Source organism: Pinus tabuliformis, chromosome X, assembly GCF_031772625.1.
Source record: "Pinus tabuliformis cultivar Carrire ecotype Pingquan chromosome X, CPIR1, whole genome shotgun sequence".
NCBI lineage: Eukaryota > Viridiplantae > Streptophyta > Pinopsida > Pinales > Pinaceae > Pinus > Pinus tabuliformis.
Genome location: NC_142308.1, coordinates 447,438,274 through 447,454,066, shown reverse-complemented (window position 1 = coordinate 447,454,066; position 15,793 = coordinate 447,438,274). Strand labels below are relative to the sequence as shown.

Here is a 15,793-nt window from a genome sequence, read left to right as displayed (position 1 = left end):
GTTGATAGAAATAAAAACAACTTTTAATTCCACAAGCAAAAATAAAGCAGTTAAACGTGATGGATTGATTAAATTAGCATGAAAACAATAAAAATTTAATTGAAGAAGGATACAAAATAATAAAAGATATGATAAGTACCTTAAAACTGATTAAACTGCAAAATAGTTCAATTATTAAACTAGATTAAACCATATTCATCCCAAATTCATGTTGCCATGGTGGGGAAAATATTGAATGAGAATGGAAAGTATTACATACGTGTAGCTCCAATTTTTCTGGTGAAAGATGTTGAAGATTTATATCATACTATAGTCTCGTTTCCCCCTTTTTCCATTGAGCTCATCAGAGAAATCAACATTAACATCCTCTTGCAACATAGGATGACATGAACAGGGTACCAAGAAACGAACACGCAATCAAATTGATAGAAACTAATGATATATAGATGGAATTTGATGCCATATAAATGGAATTCAATGCCGTAGAGCATAAAATGATACCATATAAAAGGAATTCGATGCCATCCACACATACGGTCATTGTTAAACATACATGCGTTGCTTTATAAATTCCCTGCAATCTTACATAGTTTTGTGGACTGTCGCCAAAAGCCACGCTGATTGCATGATCCACAATATCTGAAATTCCTTCACTCACAATATTCATAATCGGCCTTTCCCATTCCACTATTCCCCACTTTTTTATTGACAATCAATTGCTCCCACTCCCAGGGACAACACCAAGGTATCATCCACCCCATTAACACACGCAAAGTCAACCTTATTATTCAACACATGAGTAATGGCCGCTGCTGTGGGATTGTTCATTACACACCCTCCATCTATTCCCATAATTGTTGTTTGCCCATCCGCGGACTTAATGGGAATAGGCATCTCAAATCCTGGAGAGCACATGGTCGCATGACAGACTTCCCACATACTGCAACTGTAATTTTGCATGTGCTTTGCACTTCCCTCTACGAACAAGAATGGTGAACCACTGTATAAATCATCACATGGTATCAGAATCGGGTTCACTGTGTCTCTCAAGGTTAATGGTCGCCTATTGCTACTTCTGAATATCCACCGCAAATTGATGTAGCCGCTGCCTTGAGCCTCAAGATTAACTTGCCCAGCAACCCACATGATGACGGCGTTTTAGTATTAACATGTGTTTCCCCTTTTGTATAATGAAATCCATCATCTCTTGGGCCATGTAAAGAGCTCTGCCGTTTTCACCCTTTGCAAATGAGGCACTCCTCTCCCAGTTCCTTCAACGGCTATATTCCCTTCCAAGGCCCTTTGAAAATTTCATCGACTCCAAGGTTTCATGGTTTCCATTATATAAATGCAAGTGGCCATTTTGAGAGTGCAACTCGGAGTTTTCATAGTTTCTCTAATATAAACGCAAATGACAATTATTCAAGTTCCATAAATTACTTTCTTGTAATAAGCTGCTTTTGTCATAGAATATGCTTTTGTGCGAATATGCCTATAACAAACTCTACGGTAATAGAATATGTCAGAGATTATAACAAACTACACGCACCCATTACTTGGCATAAGTTCGTTTGAACTTTGGATGTTATCCAAGCGCCCACTACTCTCATTACTTGTCACATAGGGCAACCACTACTTGCACATGTGAGTTTAAATTCATTTTAACGGTTCCATAATACAATATAATACTTATCGTAACAATTCTGTGTAGCAAAGTAAAATTATCTTACGATTTCATTTGTTGCTTGTGAACAAGATCAAATGTTGTGTACCAAAATTTCTCCCAGAAATATAGACACGCAAGAGTATGATAAAATTTGGATTGGCACGCAGTGTATGTAATAACCCTGAAGCAGCAAAAGATATAATTAAAGGAAGCGTTATACTTATTAATACTAAAACAGAAGTTAAAAAATATTAGCTTAGCTTTTGCTTCAAAGATCCAAAATAATCTGTATGTTAATATCAACCGCTTTGTTCCATAGTATACCATAGTTTGCATCGAAGAAATTTTGTCATTATAGAGTTTGACAGTGATGAATGGATGTCTGTTTCAATCCAAAAGAAAATCAATAAACCACATAAAAACATAAATAAAGAAAGTATCATATGCAAAGTTCTGGCAAGTCAACTAACATGATGTATTTCTTTATACATTTTGTCTCAATAGAACATAAATAAAGAATGCAATATATGCAAAGATCGGGCACATTATCTATTTTTTCCGGTGAATATATATTTAATACAATTCGATCTTGATTAATACTTTTTTCCTTATAATATGTGTGTATGATTTGAATATCTTTATTTTGACTGATATTCTATGAGTAAGGTAGATATTTGATAATTATTTTTAGGTATGGTTTATTTTTAAATGAAATGATAAAATTAATTTTTATTTTATTATTAAAGATATTCAAAAATATGTTTTATGTTAATTATAATTAAAAAGTTAACATTTCTAATAATAAAAATTTAAAATATTAATTTTAAAATATTAATTTAGTAATAATATGAATTCTTAGTTTGTAATTTTTTAAATATTTAAAACATATATTTTAGTATATAATTATTTTTTTACGAAGTTGAAATTTAAAATATTATTATACTCATTACAAAAGCCACTACATTATAAAAATGAAAATATGAAATGCTCAAATAAAATTATTATGTGGTAAATACTTATTTTAATAAGAATATATTTTATTTAAAAAACAAATCAAAATATAATAAAGCTATAAACAAAAAAACCATAAATAACAATATGAGAAAATGAAAAAAGAACTAAAACCTATTGGCTATAATCAACCAACTTGAAAATGAAAAAAGGGAAAAGATTATAAAAACCTTTTAAGTAGACCATATACAACCCCTACAATAACTTATGTGTGTGGGTTAACACAGTTTTTAAGGTTGTAACAAGTATGCATTTATGTATTTATATTTAGATGAAGCCATTGTTCTGAGTTTTAGTTAAGCCTAGAATCTAGCTTTAAGTCTAAGTATTCCTTCATTCTCTGCAACTATGCTTACTTGGTAAGGGATGGATTTGTAAATCGATAGAAAAATAGATTTGAAACTTAAATTTCTTGGAATGTCGAGGTGCCTTTTAGTTTCTTCTCACAATATATTTAGACAAATCTCCTCTTCAACTATGCTTACATGGTAAGGGATGGATTTGTAAATCGATAGAAATGAAGATTTGAAACTTAAATTTCTTGGAATGTCAATGTGCCTTTTAGTTTCTTTTCACAATATATTTAGACAAGTCTCCTCTTTATTGATAATCTGAAGTAATATTGTCATTAAGCTAAGAGGCTAGTTTAGTAGAGAGGCTTATTCTAAAGCCCTGTATGAGGGAGATTTGTAAGTTTGCTTGTTCGTCGGTCTCTTTTAAAATAAAATTTAAAATTTAGAATTATGTTTTAAAGAGAAAAATAATGTAGCCTATCATAAAAATAAATCAATAGAAGTAAAAAAATATATTAGTAACATTTTTAAATCCTTTACTTTTCAAAAATATTTCAGCAAGAGATTTAAATAAACTATCTGAAGATCTATCTCAAGTAGATTATGTGGATATGAACTTCATATATATTTATATATAGAAATATATTTTCTAAAATAAACCACTCTAATGTTGTATATAAACAAAATATTCAATGTGGGTTATCAATCAAATATTTTAATGAGAATTAATATGGACATATACTTAAAAATATATTTAATAATAAAAACTACTTTAATTTGCTCGACAAAATGTCTAGATGTACATGTGATGTATATATAAAAATGTTTATTTGTTCCTATATGTATACTCTATTTATCATTCAAAAATACAATTTAAACATTAAGCAAACACATTGTATTTTACACTATAAAAAAGTTTGCACATGAAATTTGATCTATCTCTACTCATGTTAGATGTGTGCTTAAAGATGGCTCTATGCTGGTAGATACCTTACCTTTTTTATTATATTATGTCTAGAAAATTACCATGTACTATTGTCGTTTCAGGATATTAGGGCCTTACATAATAAGATTTCTGAGCTAGCATATCTCAACTTTTCCCATGGATATTAGGGCCTTGCATAATAAGATTTTTGAGCTAGCATATCTCAACTTTGCCCATAGATCTCTACGGATTTTTTCCCATGGAGAAAACCATGAATTTATAGTTAGACTAGTCCATTTTGAGATTAAAGTTTGCTCACAATTATGGAACCCTTAACTTTTTTTTCCTCTTGTGATTTTGACAAAATATCGAAGACTATATAGGATTTATACTTTGTTTCAATATATCATTAATAATTTAAAATTAGAAAAATAAAAAAATGAGGATTTCTTTAACATGATCCCCTTTTATTTATAAAAATAAAACAAAATTGGGGTTATGTATTCTTCATATTTACATAAATTAGTAAATTTATTTCATATTTTATTATTAAATAAATTCATAACTATATTCTATGTAAAATTGAATGAATATAATATGTAAAAGGAAATTAGAAATGAAAAATTATAAAATAAGAAGATCAAAATTATTAAGCTAGTAATAAAATGAAATATTGAAACAGATGTTGGAGAAATCTAGTAATAAAATGAAAGATTGAAAGAGATGTTGGAGAGAACGGGGGCGGCGGGGGAAGGGCTAATGAGAGAAAGGAGAAGAGCGAAAAAGAAAGGGAGAGGGACAACCATATATATATATATATATATATATATATATATATATATATATATATATATATATATATATATGTATGTATATATGTATATATGTGTATATATATATATATATATATATAGAGAGAGAGAGAGAGAGAGAGAGAGAGAGAAATTTTGTAAGAGAGAGATTGAAAGAGAGAGAGAGAGAGTGAAATTTTGTAAGAGAGAGATTGAAAGAGTGAGAGAGAGTGATAGATAGAGAGAGGCAGTGAGAGTGAGACTAGAGAGAGAGAGAGAGATAAATGGTGAGATAAGGTGAGAGAGAGAGGTAGAGAATGAGCAAGAAATAGAGAAAGAGAGACAGATAGATAAATGGAGAGTTGTAGGGTAATAGAGTGGAGGGGAGAGGGAGGAAGGGAGAGGAAAGGAGAGAGGGAGTGAGAAAGAGAGAGGGAGAGAGAGAAAGGAAGAGGAAGATTGAGAGGGTAAGATGTTTACAGAGAGGGAGTGAGAAGGATACAATGTCAAGGAGAGAGTGAGAGAGAGAAATATTGTGAGACAATGGAGAAAGAGATAGAAAGAGAAAGAGAAAGAGGGAGAGGGAGGGAGGGATAAAATATGAGAGAGTGATAAAAAGATATGTAGGGAGATAGGGAGGGTAAGAGAGATTATGATAGAATTGGGGAGAGAGATGGAAGGAAAGGGGAATTCAACAACAGAGAAAGAGAGAGAGAGAGAGAACAAGATTTATAAAGAGAAAGAGAGAGAGAGAGAGAGGGATGAAGGGACAGAATTAGGAAGGGCTTAATTGGCCTCATCAATTTTCCTTATCAATATATTCATACAAGCATTTCATTCATTTATTATTTTTATTAATATTCTCATTTGTGTTTATCAAAAAATGTATTTCTTGAGCTAGCATCTGTCATTTTTTCCAATGAGTATTCATCGCTTGACTTCCATTAAGAGAACCATGAATTCATGCTCATATCATTCCAGCTTAATGTTAAAGTTTGTATTCGTTTACGCTTCAAATTTTTAGTTGATTTTCACTTAGAATTTTCATAAAAAATAACAGGACAAGGGAGTTGTAATTTTTTTGGATCCATTATTAAACATTTTAGATGAGAAGACAAAAATATGTGGTTAGATTTGATTCATTAGTCTTTAAATGGAAATCGTGTGGCTTTTTCTCATCACGAGTGATTTTATTTTCATAGCATGTATGTGTCTAATAGGAAATACACCTATATTAAATATTTTTGTTTTAATTTGTTTAAATAGATCATTAATAATTTCTAAATAAAAAAGGAGAAATAGTGTTTTAATTAATTTATTTGTTTATAAATAATGTTGTTTTCAATTTCACTTCGTTTGAGAAACATGATCCTCTTGGTGGATATATATTTATTATAATTTCATTTTATAATTTTATTCAATGTAATTTGATCTACTTAATGTAAATTTATGTAGTTGAATAAGTCTAAGTATTTGGTAGAGGAATGCCGTGACTTAGTTAATGACTCTCTAGGTCATTGATATACCTATACACCATGAAATGCCTACAGTGTGTGGCTTTTCTTAGAAATTTGTTTATTTTAAATTAGGGTATCATTTTGTTTACTTTCTTTAAATTTATCTCGCTGAGCACTTGTCAGTTTATGGAGGAATATGGCGAGGATTATTTTTCTTGTTATTTATTTCACCCTCAAAGATATTTGGGAAACATATTTAGGCCTTTCTTAATTATATTTATTGAAATATTTTAAAGTGGATATAATAAGAATATTTTTCAATAATATTGATTATTTTTTAACAAGTTCATTGTTTACATTTAATTTAAATAAATGTTTCCACCAAAACTTTAGAGATCATACAAGGTAATTTATTGTGATTTTCAACCAACCTATATCTATCTTAATCCATATCTATCAAGCCACAAGAGGGATCAAATATTTCGAGGCCCAAACCTTTTTTGTAAGTGAAAAACTTGAAGAAAGGTTTGCAACAAATATTTGATCCTCTCCGCTTGATAAATCAGGATTTATGATGTATCTATGTTAGTTTTTAACGAATATGTATTTTAAAGGAAGTATGAAAGTTTATAAAAAATGAATATGTGTCTCCTAACATTTAAAATTAACTTATATAACATTGAATAGAACTGTAAATCACATATTATCATATAAATAATATCAATAATACTGATAAACTAGAACAAATATTCCTCCTATTTGTATTTCCTACAACATTAAATGGTGAGCAAAATGTTTAAATTGTTAAAAAATTTAGATAAAAGTGTCTACTTTTAAATAAACATTATATTTATACTTTTAAAATTATATTTTCTACAATATTCAGGAATTTTGAATAGAAATAAATGATAAAAATTATAATTCAAATAACCTAACCTTAGTCAAGGCATTGAAATGTGATCATTCCATTGTTTTAGAGAAGAGACATAAAATAAAATGTTATCCTTGGTATTATATTATTATGTACTAATATAAGTGCATTTCAAAACAAAATTCGTCCATGGTAACAATTAAATTATGTCCATATTTTGATAAAACTCGATTTATGACTACTTTAAAGTAAGGGGGTGATAAACATGATTCATTACCTAAAATATTCTCTACTTTTCATAATCTAAACCAATATTCTCTCTCTCTCTCTCTCTCTCTCTCTCTCTCTCTCTCTCTCTCTCTCAACCATGCCCTCTATCTCTCTCCTTCCCTCTACCATCCCATCATCTCTCTCCCTCTTTCTCTCCCTCTCTCTCCCTCTCTCTCTCTCACCCCATCTCTATTTATCTCCCTCCCCCTCTCTCTCCCTCTCTCTACCTCCCTCTCTTCCTCCCCTTCTCTCTCTATCTCTCTCTCACTCCCTCCCTCTATCTCTCTCTCACTCCATCCCTCTCTCTCCCTATCTTTTTCTCGCTCTCTCTCCCTCTCCCTCTCCCTCTCCCTCTCTCTCTCTCACTCTCTCTCTGCCACCCTCTCCCTTGCCTCTTCACACACTCTCCCACCCTCTCCCCCTCTCCCGACCTCTCCCTATCTCTCTCTCTACATCACTCCCATTTCTATTTCTCTCTCTCCATCTCTCTCTCTCTCTCTCTCCCCCCAACGATCTCCCTCACCTCCTCCCACCCTCTCCCTCTCTCTCCCCCTCTCCCACCCTCTGCCTCACTCCCATTTCTGTCTCTCTCTCTCTCTCTCTCTCCATCTCTCTTGCTCTCCCTCTCTCTCCCTCTCTCTCTCTCTCTCACTCCCCACTACATCACTATCTCTATATCCCTCCCTCCTCTCCTCCCTCCCTCTTGCTATCCTTCTTGCTGGAATCATATCAATCTTCTTGAAGCTAACCCTACCCCCGATCTCGTAAGGTTTCAAAATAGCCTAATGGAGCTATTTCATCTCCCTCTCCCTCTCCCTCTCCCTCTCTCTCTCTCTCTCTCTCTCTCTCTCCCTCTCCACCCTACAACTCTATATCTCTCTCCCTCTCCGCACTACAAATCTATATCTCTCTCCCCACTACAACTCTCTCCCTCTCCCTCTCTCCCTCCCTCCCTCTTTGCCTCCCTCCCTCCCTCTTTGCCTCCCTCCCTCTCTCCATCCCTCCGTCTCTCCCTCTCTCTCTCCCCGTCCCTCCCTCCTTCTCTCTCTCTCCTCCACTCCCTCTCTCCCTCTCTCCGTCTCTCTCTCCTTCTCCCTCTCCCAGCTATTTCATCTCCCTCTCCCTCTCCCTGTCTCTCTCCCTCTCCACACTACAACTCTATATCTCTCCCCCCACTACAACTCTCTCTCTCTCTCTCTCTCTCTCTCTCTCTCTCTCTCTCTCTCTCTTCCTCACTCCCATTTCTATCTCTCTTGCTCTCCCTCTCTCTCCCTCTCTCACTCCCCACTGCATCACTATCTATATATCCCTCCCTCCTCTCCTCTCTACCTCTTGCTATCCTTCTTGCTGGAATCATATCAATCTTCTTGAAGTTAACCCTACCCCCGATCTCGTAAGGTTTCAAAATAGCCCAATGGAGCTATTTCATCTCCCTCTCCCTCTCTCCCTCCCTCCCTCTTTTCCTCCCTCCCTCCTCTTTGCCTCCCTCCCTCTCTCCATCCCTCCCTCTCTACCTCTCTCTCTCCCCATCCCTCCCTCCTTCTCTCTCTCCCCCACTCCCTTTCTCCCTCTCTCCATCTCTCTCTCTCCTTCTCCCTATCCCAGCTATTTCATCTCCCTCTCCCTCTCGTTGTCTCTCTCCCCTCCACACTACAACTCTATATCTCTCCCCCCACTACAACTCCTCTCTCTCTCTCCAACTCTATATCTCTCTCCCCCTCCCCATCCGACCCATCCCCCTCCCCCTCACTCCCTCCCCCTCCCTCCCTCCCTCCCTCCCTCTCTCTCTCTCTCTCTCTCTCACACACACACACACACACTCCCTCTCTCGATTACTCTCTCACTCTCCCCCTCACTCTCTCTCACTCCCTCTCCCCTTCAATCTCACAGTATTTATCTCACATCCCCTCACTATCTCTCTCTCTCTCTCTCTCTCTCTCTCTCTCTCTCTCTCTCCTATCCCTTTTCCTCTACCTCCACCTCTGCTCCTGCTACCCCTCCCCTATCTCTCTCTCTCTCTCTCTCTCTCTCTCTCTCTCTCTAAATCTCTCTCTATCTCCCTTTGACTCTATATCTCCCTCTCCCAACCTATCATTTTCTCTCTCCATACTCTTCTACCTCTTGTTTTTTTCTCAGTCTCCTATCCCACTCACTTTCTCTCTCTCTCTCTCTCTCTCTCTCTCTCTCTCTCTCCCCAAAATATCTCTCTCTCTCGCACACTCTCTCTCTCCCTCTCCCCCATCTCTCTCTCACACACAGTCTCTCACTCCCTATGTCCCATGTCCCTCTCTCTCTCTCTCTCTTTGTCTCTCTCCCTATCTATATCTCTCTTTGTCTCTCTCCCTCTCTATATCTCTCTCTGTCTCTCTTTCTCCAATCTCTCTCTCTCTACCTATCCCTTTATCTCCCTTTCTATCCCTCCCTTTGTCATCGCCCCTTCTCTCTCCCTCCCTCTCCCATTCCCTCCTCTCACTCCTCCTCCCTATCCCTCTCCCTCTCCCTCTCTCCTTCTCTCTATCTTCCCCTCCCTCCCTCTATCTCTGTCTCTCCCTCCCTCTCTCTCTCTCATTGTCCCTCTCTCTCTATCGATCACTCTCCACCCCTGCCCCCCTCTCTCTCCCTCTCTCTCTTGCTCTCCCTTTGTCTCTCACTCACTCTCCCTCCTTCCCTCTCCCTCTCTCTCTCGCTCTCTCTCTCTCTCTATCTCTCTCTCTCTCTCTCTCCACCTCTATATCTCTCTCTCCCTCCCTATCACTCACTCTCCCTCCCTCTCCACCTCTCTCTCTCTCTTTCCACCTCTATATTTCTCTCTCCCTCCCATCACTCACTCTCCCTCCCTCTCCACCTCTCTCTCTCTCTCACTCACTCTCCCTCCCTCTATGCCTCTCTCTCTCTCTCTTTCTCACTCTCCCTCCCTCTCTGCCTCCCTCTCTCTCACTCTCCCTCCCTCTCTACCTCCCTCTCTCTCTCTTTCTTTCTCTCTCTCTCCCCCCTTTCCCTCTCCCTCTCCCTCTCCCTCCTCCCTCTCTCTCTCTCCTTCCCTCCATCACCTCCCCTTCTCTCTCCTCCCCCCTCTCCATTCCCCTCTCTATCCTCCTCCATATCCCTCTCCCTCTCCCTCTCTCCTTCCCTCTATCTTCCCCTCCTTGCCTCTATCTCTATCTCTCCCTCCCTCTCTCTCTAGCTCTCCCTCTATCTCTATCTATCACTCTCTCCCCTTGCCCCCTCTCTCTCTTGTTCTCCCTCTATCCCTCTCCCTCTCTCTCTCTCTCTCCCTCCCTCCTTCCCTCTCCCTCTCTCTCTTGCTCTCCCTCTCTCCCTCTCCCTCACTCTCCCTCTCGCTCTCTCTCTCTTCCCACCTCTATATCTCTCTCTCCCTCCCTCTCACTCACTCTCCATCCCTCTCCGCCTCTCTCTCTCTCTCTCTCCTCTCTCTCTCTCTCCTCTCTCTCTCCCACCTCTCTCTCTCTCTCTCACTCACTCTCCCTCCCTCTCTACCTCTCTCTCTCTCTCTCACTCACTCTCCCTCCCTCCCTCCCTCCCTCCCTCCCTCTCTCTCTCCCTCCCTCGCTCCCTCTCTCTCTCCCCCCTCGCTCCCTCTCTCTCTCTCCCCCACTCTCCCTTTCCCTCTCCCTCCTCCCTCTCTCTCTCTCTCCCTCCCTCTTCCACCCCCCCACTCTAACCCTACCTCTCTCTCTCTCTCCATCTCTCTTTCTCTCCCTCCCCTTTCTCTCTCCCTCCCCCTCTCTCTCTCCCTCTCATACTCCCTCTCTCTCTCCATTTATCTCTCTCTCGTTCTCTCTCTCTCTCTCTCCACTCTCCCTTTGTCTGTTATCCCCCCATCTCTCTCCCTCCCACTCACATCCCCCTCTCTTTCTATCCCTTTATCTCCATTTCTCTCTCTCACCTCTCTCTCACCTCTCCCACTCCCTCCCTCCCTCTTCTATCCCCCCATCTATCTCCCTCCCCCTCACATCCCCTCTCCCTCTCTCTTCCCCTTCCTCTCTCTCCCTCTATCTCCATTTCTCTCTCTCCTGCCTCTCTCTCTCCATCCCCCCTCTCTACCTCTCTCCCTCCCTCTCACTCTCTCCCTCTCTCACTCTATCGTTCCCTCAATCTCCCCCCCTCCCTCTATCTCTCTCTCTCCATCCCTCCTCTCTCTCTCTCCCTCTCTCTCTATCACTATCCCCCCTTTCTCTCTCTCTCTCTACCTCCCTCCCTCCCCCTATCTCCCATATCTATCTCTCTCTCTCCCCTCTCTCTCTCTTTCTCTCTATCTGTTACTCCTTCCCTCCCTAAAGCTCTCCCACCCTCTCTCTCTCTTTCTCTCTCTCTCTCTCCTCTCTCTCCTCCCTGCCTCTCCCCCATATCTCCCTCTCTCTCTACCTCCCTCTCTCCCTCCCTCTCTCCCATCTCTCTCTCTCCCCTCTCTCCTCCCTCTCTCTCCCTCTCTCTCCACCTCTTTATCTCTCTCTCCCTCCCTCTCACTCTCTCCCTCCCTCCCTCTCTCCCTCACTCTCTTGCTCTCTGTATTCCTCTCTCTCTCCCTCTCTCTCTCCCTCTCTCTCTCTCTCTCTCTCTCCTCCCCATTCCTCTCTCCAACCTCTCTCTCCCTCCTTCACGCTATCTCTCTCTCTCCCTCATTATCTCTCTCTCTCTCTCTCTCTCTCTCTCTCTCTCCTTATATGCATAGGACTCTATATCTCCCTCTGAAAACCTCTCATTTTCTATCTCCATACTCATCTACTCCTTGCTTATTCTAACTCTCCTAATCCATCTCACTTTCTCTCTCTCTCTCTCTCTCTCTCTCTCTCTCTCTCTCTCTCTCTCTCTACATCTCCATCCCTCTCCCTCTCTCTCCCTCCCTCTCCCGTCCGCCCCCTCTCTCCCCTTCCCTATCCCTATCCCTCTCCCACTCTCCTTCCCTCTATCTCCCCCTTCCTCCCTCTATCTCTCTCCCTGCCTCTCTCTCTCTCTCTCTCTCTCTCTCTCTCTCCCTATATTGCTCTCACTCTCCCTCTCCCTCTCTCTCTCTCTCTATCGTTCTCTCTCCCCCTCTCTCCCTCTCCCTCTCTCTCACTCTTCCTCCCTCCCTCTCCCTCTCTCTCTCTCTTGCTCTCCATCCCTCCCTCTCACTATATCTCTCTCACTCTCCCTCCCTCCATCTGCATCTCTCTCTCTCTCCTCTCTCCCATATCTCTATCTCTCTCTCTCTCCCTCTCTCTCTCCACCTCTCTATCTCTCTCTCCCTCCCTGACACACTCTCTCTCTATCTCCTTCTTGCTCCTCCTCCCTCCCTCTCCCAATCCCCTCCCTCACTCACCCTCCATCTCCCGCACTCCCCTCACCCTCCCTCTCCCCCCGAACCAACCCTCTCCCATCCCCCCCACTCTCCCCCTCCCTCTCTCTCTTTCTCCCTCCCTCTCTCACTTTTTCCCCTCACTCTCCCTCTCTCTCTCTCTCCCCCTATCCCCTGCCTCTCTCTCTCTCTCTCTCTCTCTCTCTCTCTCTCTCTCTCTCTCTCTCTCCCTCTCCCTCTCCTTCTCTATCCCACCCCTATCATCCTCCCCTCTCTCCCTTCCTCCCCATCCCCACCCTCTCTCTCACCCTCCCTCTCTCTCTCTCCCTCCTCCCTCTCTCTCCCTCTCCCCCCATCTCTCTCCCTCTATCTTCATTTCTCTCTCTACCCCCTCCCTCTCCACCTCCACCCCTCACTCTCCCTCTCCCTCCCCCCTCTCTATCTCTCCCTCTTTCTCTCTCTCTCTCTCTCTCTCTCTCTTCCTCTCCCTCTCTCTGTCTTCCTCTCCCTCTCCCTATCCCTCTCTATCCCACCCTCTACCATCCTCCTCTCTCTCCCCTCCTCTCCCATCTCACCCTCTCACTCCCCATCCCACCCTCTCTCCCTCTCCCATCCCACCCTCTCTCCCTGTCCCATCCCTACCCTCTCTCTCACCCATCCCACCCTCTCTCTCTCTCCCTCTCCCCCCCCCTCTCTCCCTCTATCTTCATTTCTCTCTCTCCCTCCCCCCTCTCTCCCTCTCTCTCTCCTTCCCTCTATCTCTCTCTCTCTCTCCTTCCCTCTATCTCCCCCTCCCTCCCTCTATCTCTCTCTCTCTCCCTCCCTCCCTCTCTCTCCATCTTTCTCTCACTCGCCCTCTCTCTCAATGACTCTCTGCCCCCTCTCCCTCTTGCCCCCTTTCTCTCTCTCTCTCCCCCCTACCATCCCCCCCCCTCTCTCTCTCTCTCTCTCTCACCTATCTATCTCCCTCTCCCTCCCTCTCCCCATGCTCCCTCCTCCCTCTCCACATCACTCTCTCTCTCTCTCCCTCTATAATCCCCCCCCTCTCCCCCTCTTTCTCTCTCTCCCCCCACTCTCTCTCTCCCTCCCTACCTCTCTCCAACCCTCCCTCTCTCCCTCCATGTCTCCATCCCTCTCTCCCTCCCACTCTCTTTCCCTCCCTCTCTCCCTCTCTCCCTTCCTCTCTCCTACCCTGCCTCCCTCTCTCCCTCCCTTCGTCTCTCCTACCCTCCCTCCCTCTCACTCTACCTCCCTCTCTGTCCACCTCTCTCTCTCCCTCTCTCCCTTCCTCCCTCCATCTCCCACTCTCCCATCTCTCTCCCTCTCTGACTTTCCCTCTCTCTCTCCCTCCCTCTATCTCTCCCTCTCTCTCTCCCTCTCTCTCCCTCCCTCTCTCTCTCTCTCTCTCTCCCTCTCTATATCTCTCCCCCACTCTCACCTTCCTTTCCTCCCTCCCTCTATCTCTCCCTCTCTGTCCAACCCCCTTCCCCCCCTCTATCTCTCTCTTCCTCTCTGCCATCCCCCCTACCCACCCTCTATCTCTCTCTCCTTCCCTCTCCCCCTGCTCCCCTCTCCCTCCTGCTCCGCCCCTCTCTCCCCCTCTCTCTCCCTCCCTCCCTCCTTCTATCAGTATCTCCCTCCCCTCTCTCCCCGTCCCCCTCTCCCTCTCCCTCCTTCCTTCTATCCCTACCTCCCTCTCTCCTACCCTCTCGCTCTCCCTCCCTCTCTCTCCACCTCTCTCTCTCTCTCTCTTCCTACCTCCCTCCCACTCTCTCTCCCCTCTCTCCCTCCTCTCCCATCTCTCTCCCTCTCTCACTTTCCCTCCCTCCGCTCCCTCCCTCCTCTCCCTCCCTCCTGCTCTGCCTCCCTCTCTCTCCCTCTCTCGTTCCCTCTCTCTCCCTCTCTCTCCCTCTCTCTCTCTCTCCATCTGTCTCTTGCCTCCCTCCCTCTCCTTCCCTCCCTCTCACTCTCTTTCTTCCTCCCTTTGTCCCTCCCTACCTCTCCTTCTTTCTCTCCTTTTTATATGTAAGTAAACAAATACATTTATTTCATATATTTTAAATAAATAAAGCAATTATATTCATGAATAAATTTGTTTTACATTTTATCATTTAAAAGGAAAAAATAAAAAATATGTAATTAAATAATGGATATCAATTTACATTATAAACAACCATGTATAAAACGAAAATTTCAATTTTAAAAAATATTCATTTCATATTATATAATTTCAGATCAATAAACAATTACATGAGCACGGATATAACTAAACAATATAAATATAATAAATCACTAAAAAAATTACCTTCACATTTCCTAGTTACATTGATCAATGTTAGCTAAATAAATGGTGGTTACTAGGAAAATAGAACCATATAACCGTGTCTTAGGAGGATCTAATAAATCTAGATGTGAAGTGGATAAATTAATTGATTACTTGTTGAGGAACTTCTAAAACATAAATAATGCGGAGAAGTAACTTCTAGTAAATATATTTATTTATATCTTAATATTATCTATTTTTATGCAAAAGATTAAAATTATATATTAAAAATTGCAAAAGAAAAATAAAAATTAAAGTAAACACAAAATAGAGAATCATTAGAAAATGTAAAACTGTACCATGATAACTTGAATGCATGTCCACACACATGGACCCAAAAGTATAAATAGACCCAAAAAAATAAATTAAAGATTATGACGATGATGAGTGAACTTGTGAGAAATATGTAAATTAATCCTTGCCATGAGATTATATAAAATTTATCAAAACTAATAAAAAGTAAAAGTAAATAAATTTCTCTACTTACTACATTTACAAATAAATTTAAATCCCAAATAGAAACAGAGGCTTACTACATTTACAAATAAATTTAAATCCGAAATGAGAGACAGCATAATGATGGCTGAACTGCACATTCCCAGACATAAAGAAAGTGTATCACACACAAACATGTAAATACATAAAGATAATGAGTCATACTTTAAAGGTTTTGTAGAGATGCGACTCTGTTATTTTGAAATATAGATTTTCTGAAATAACCCTAAGATTGTATAAACTTGACTCCATTATATTATTAAAAGAGTACGAAGGAAACTTAACTGGCTCTTTTTATACCGAGGAGAGAGAATATAGGGCGGCTTTCATGTTTTACTATTTGTTTGTTAACGAAAGTAACGTAACTTCACTCATCGGCTCATTTTATACAG

At 41.1% G+C, this 15,793-nt stretch overlaps 1 pseudogene; it reads right to left on the bottom strand.

Annotated features, from left to right (window-relative positions):
- Positions 1-702: 702 nt before the first annotated feature.
- Positions 703-1,146, bottom strand: LOC149140499 (putative inactive patatin-like protein 9 pseudogene; annotated as a pseudogene).
- Positions 1,147-15,793: the final 14,647 nt, after the last annotated feature.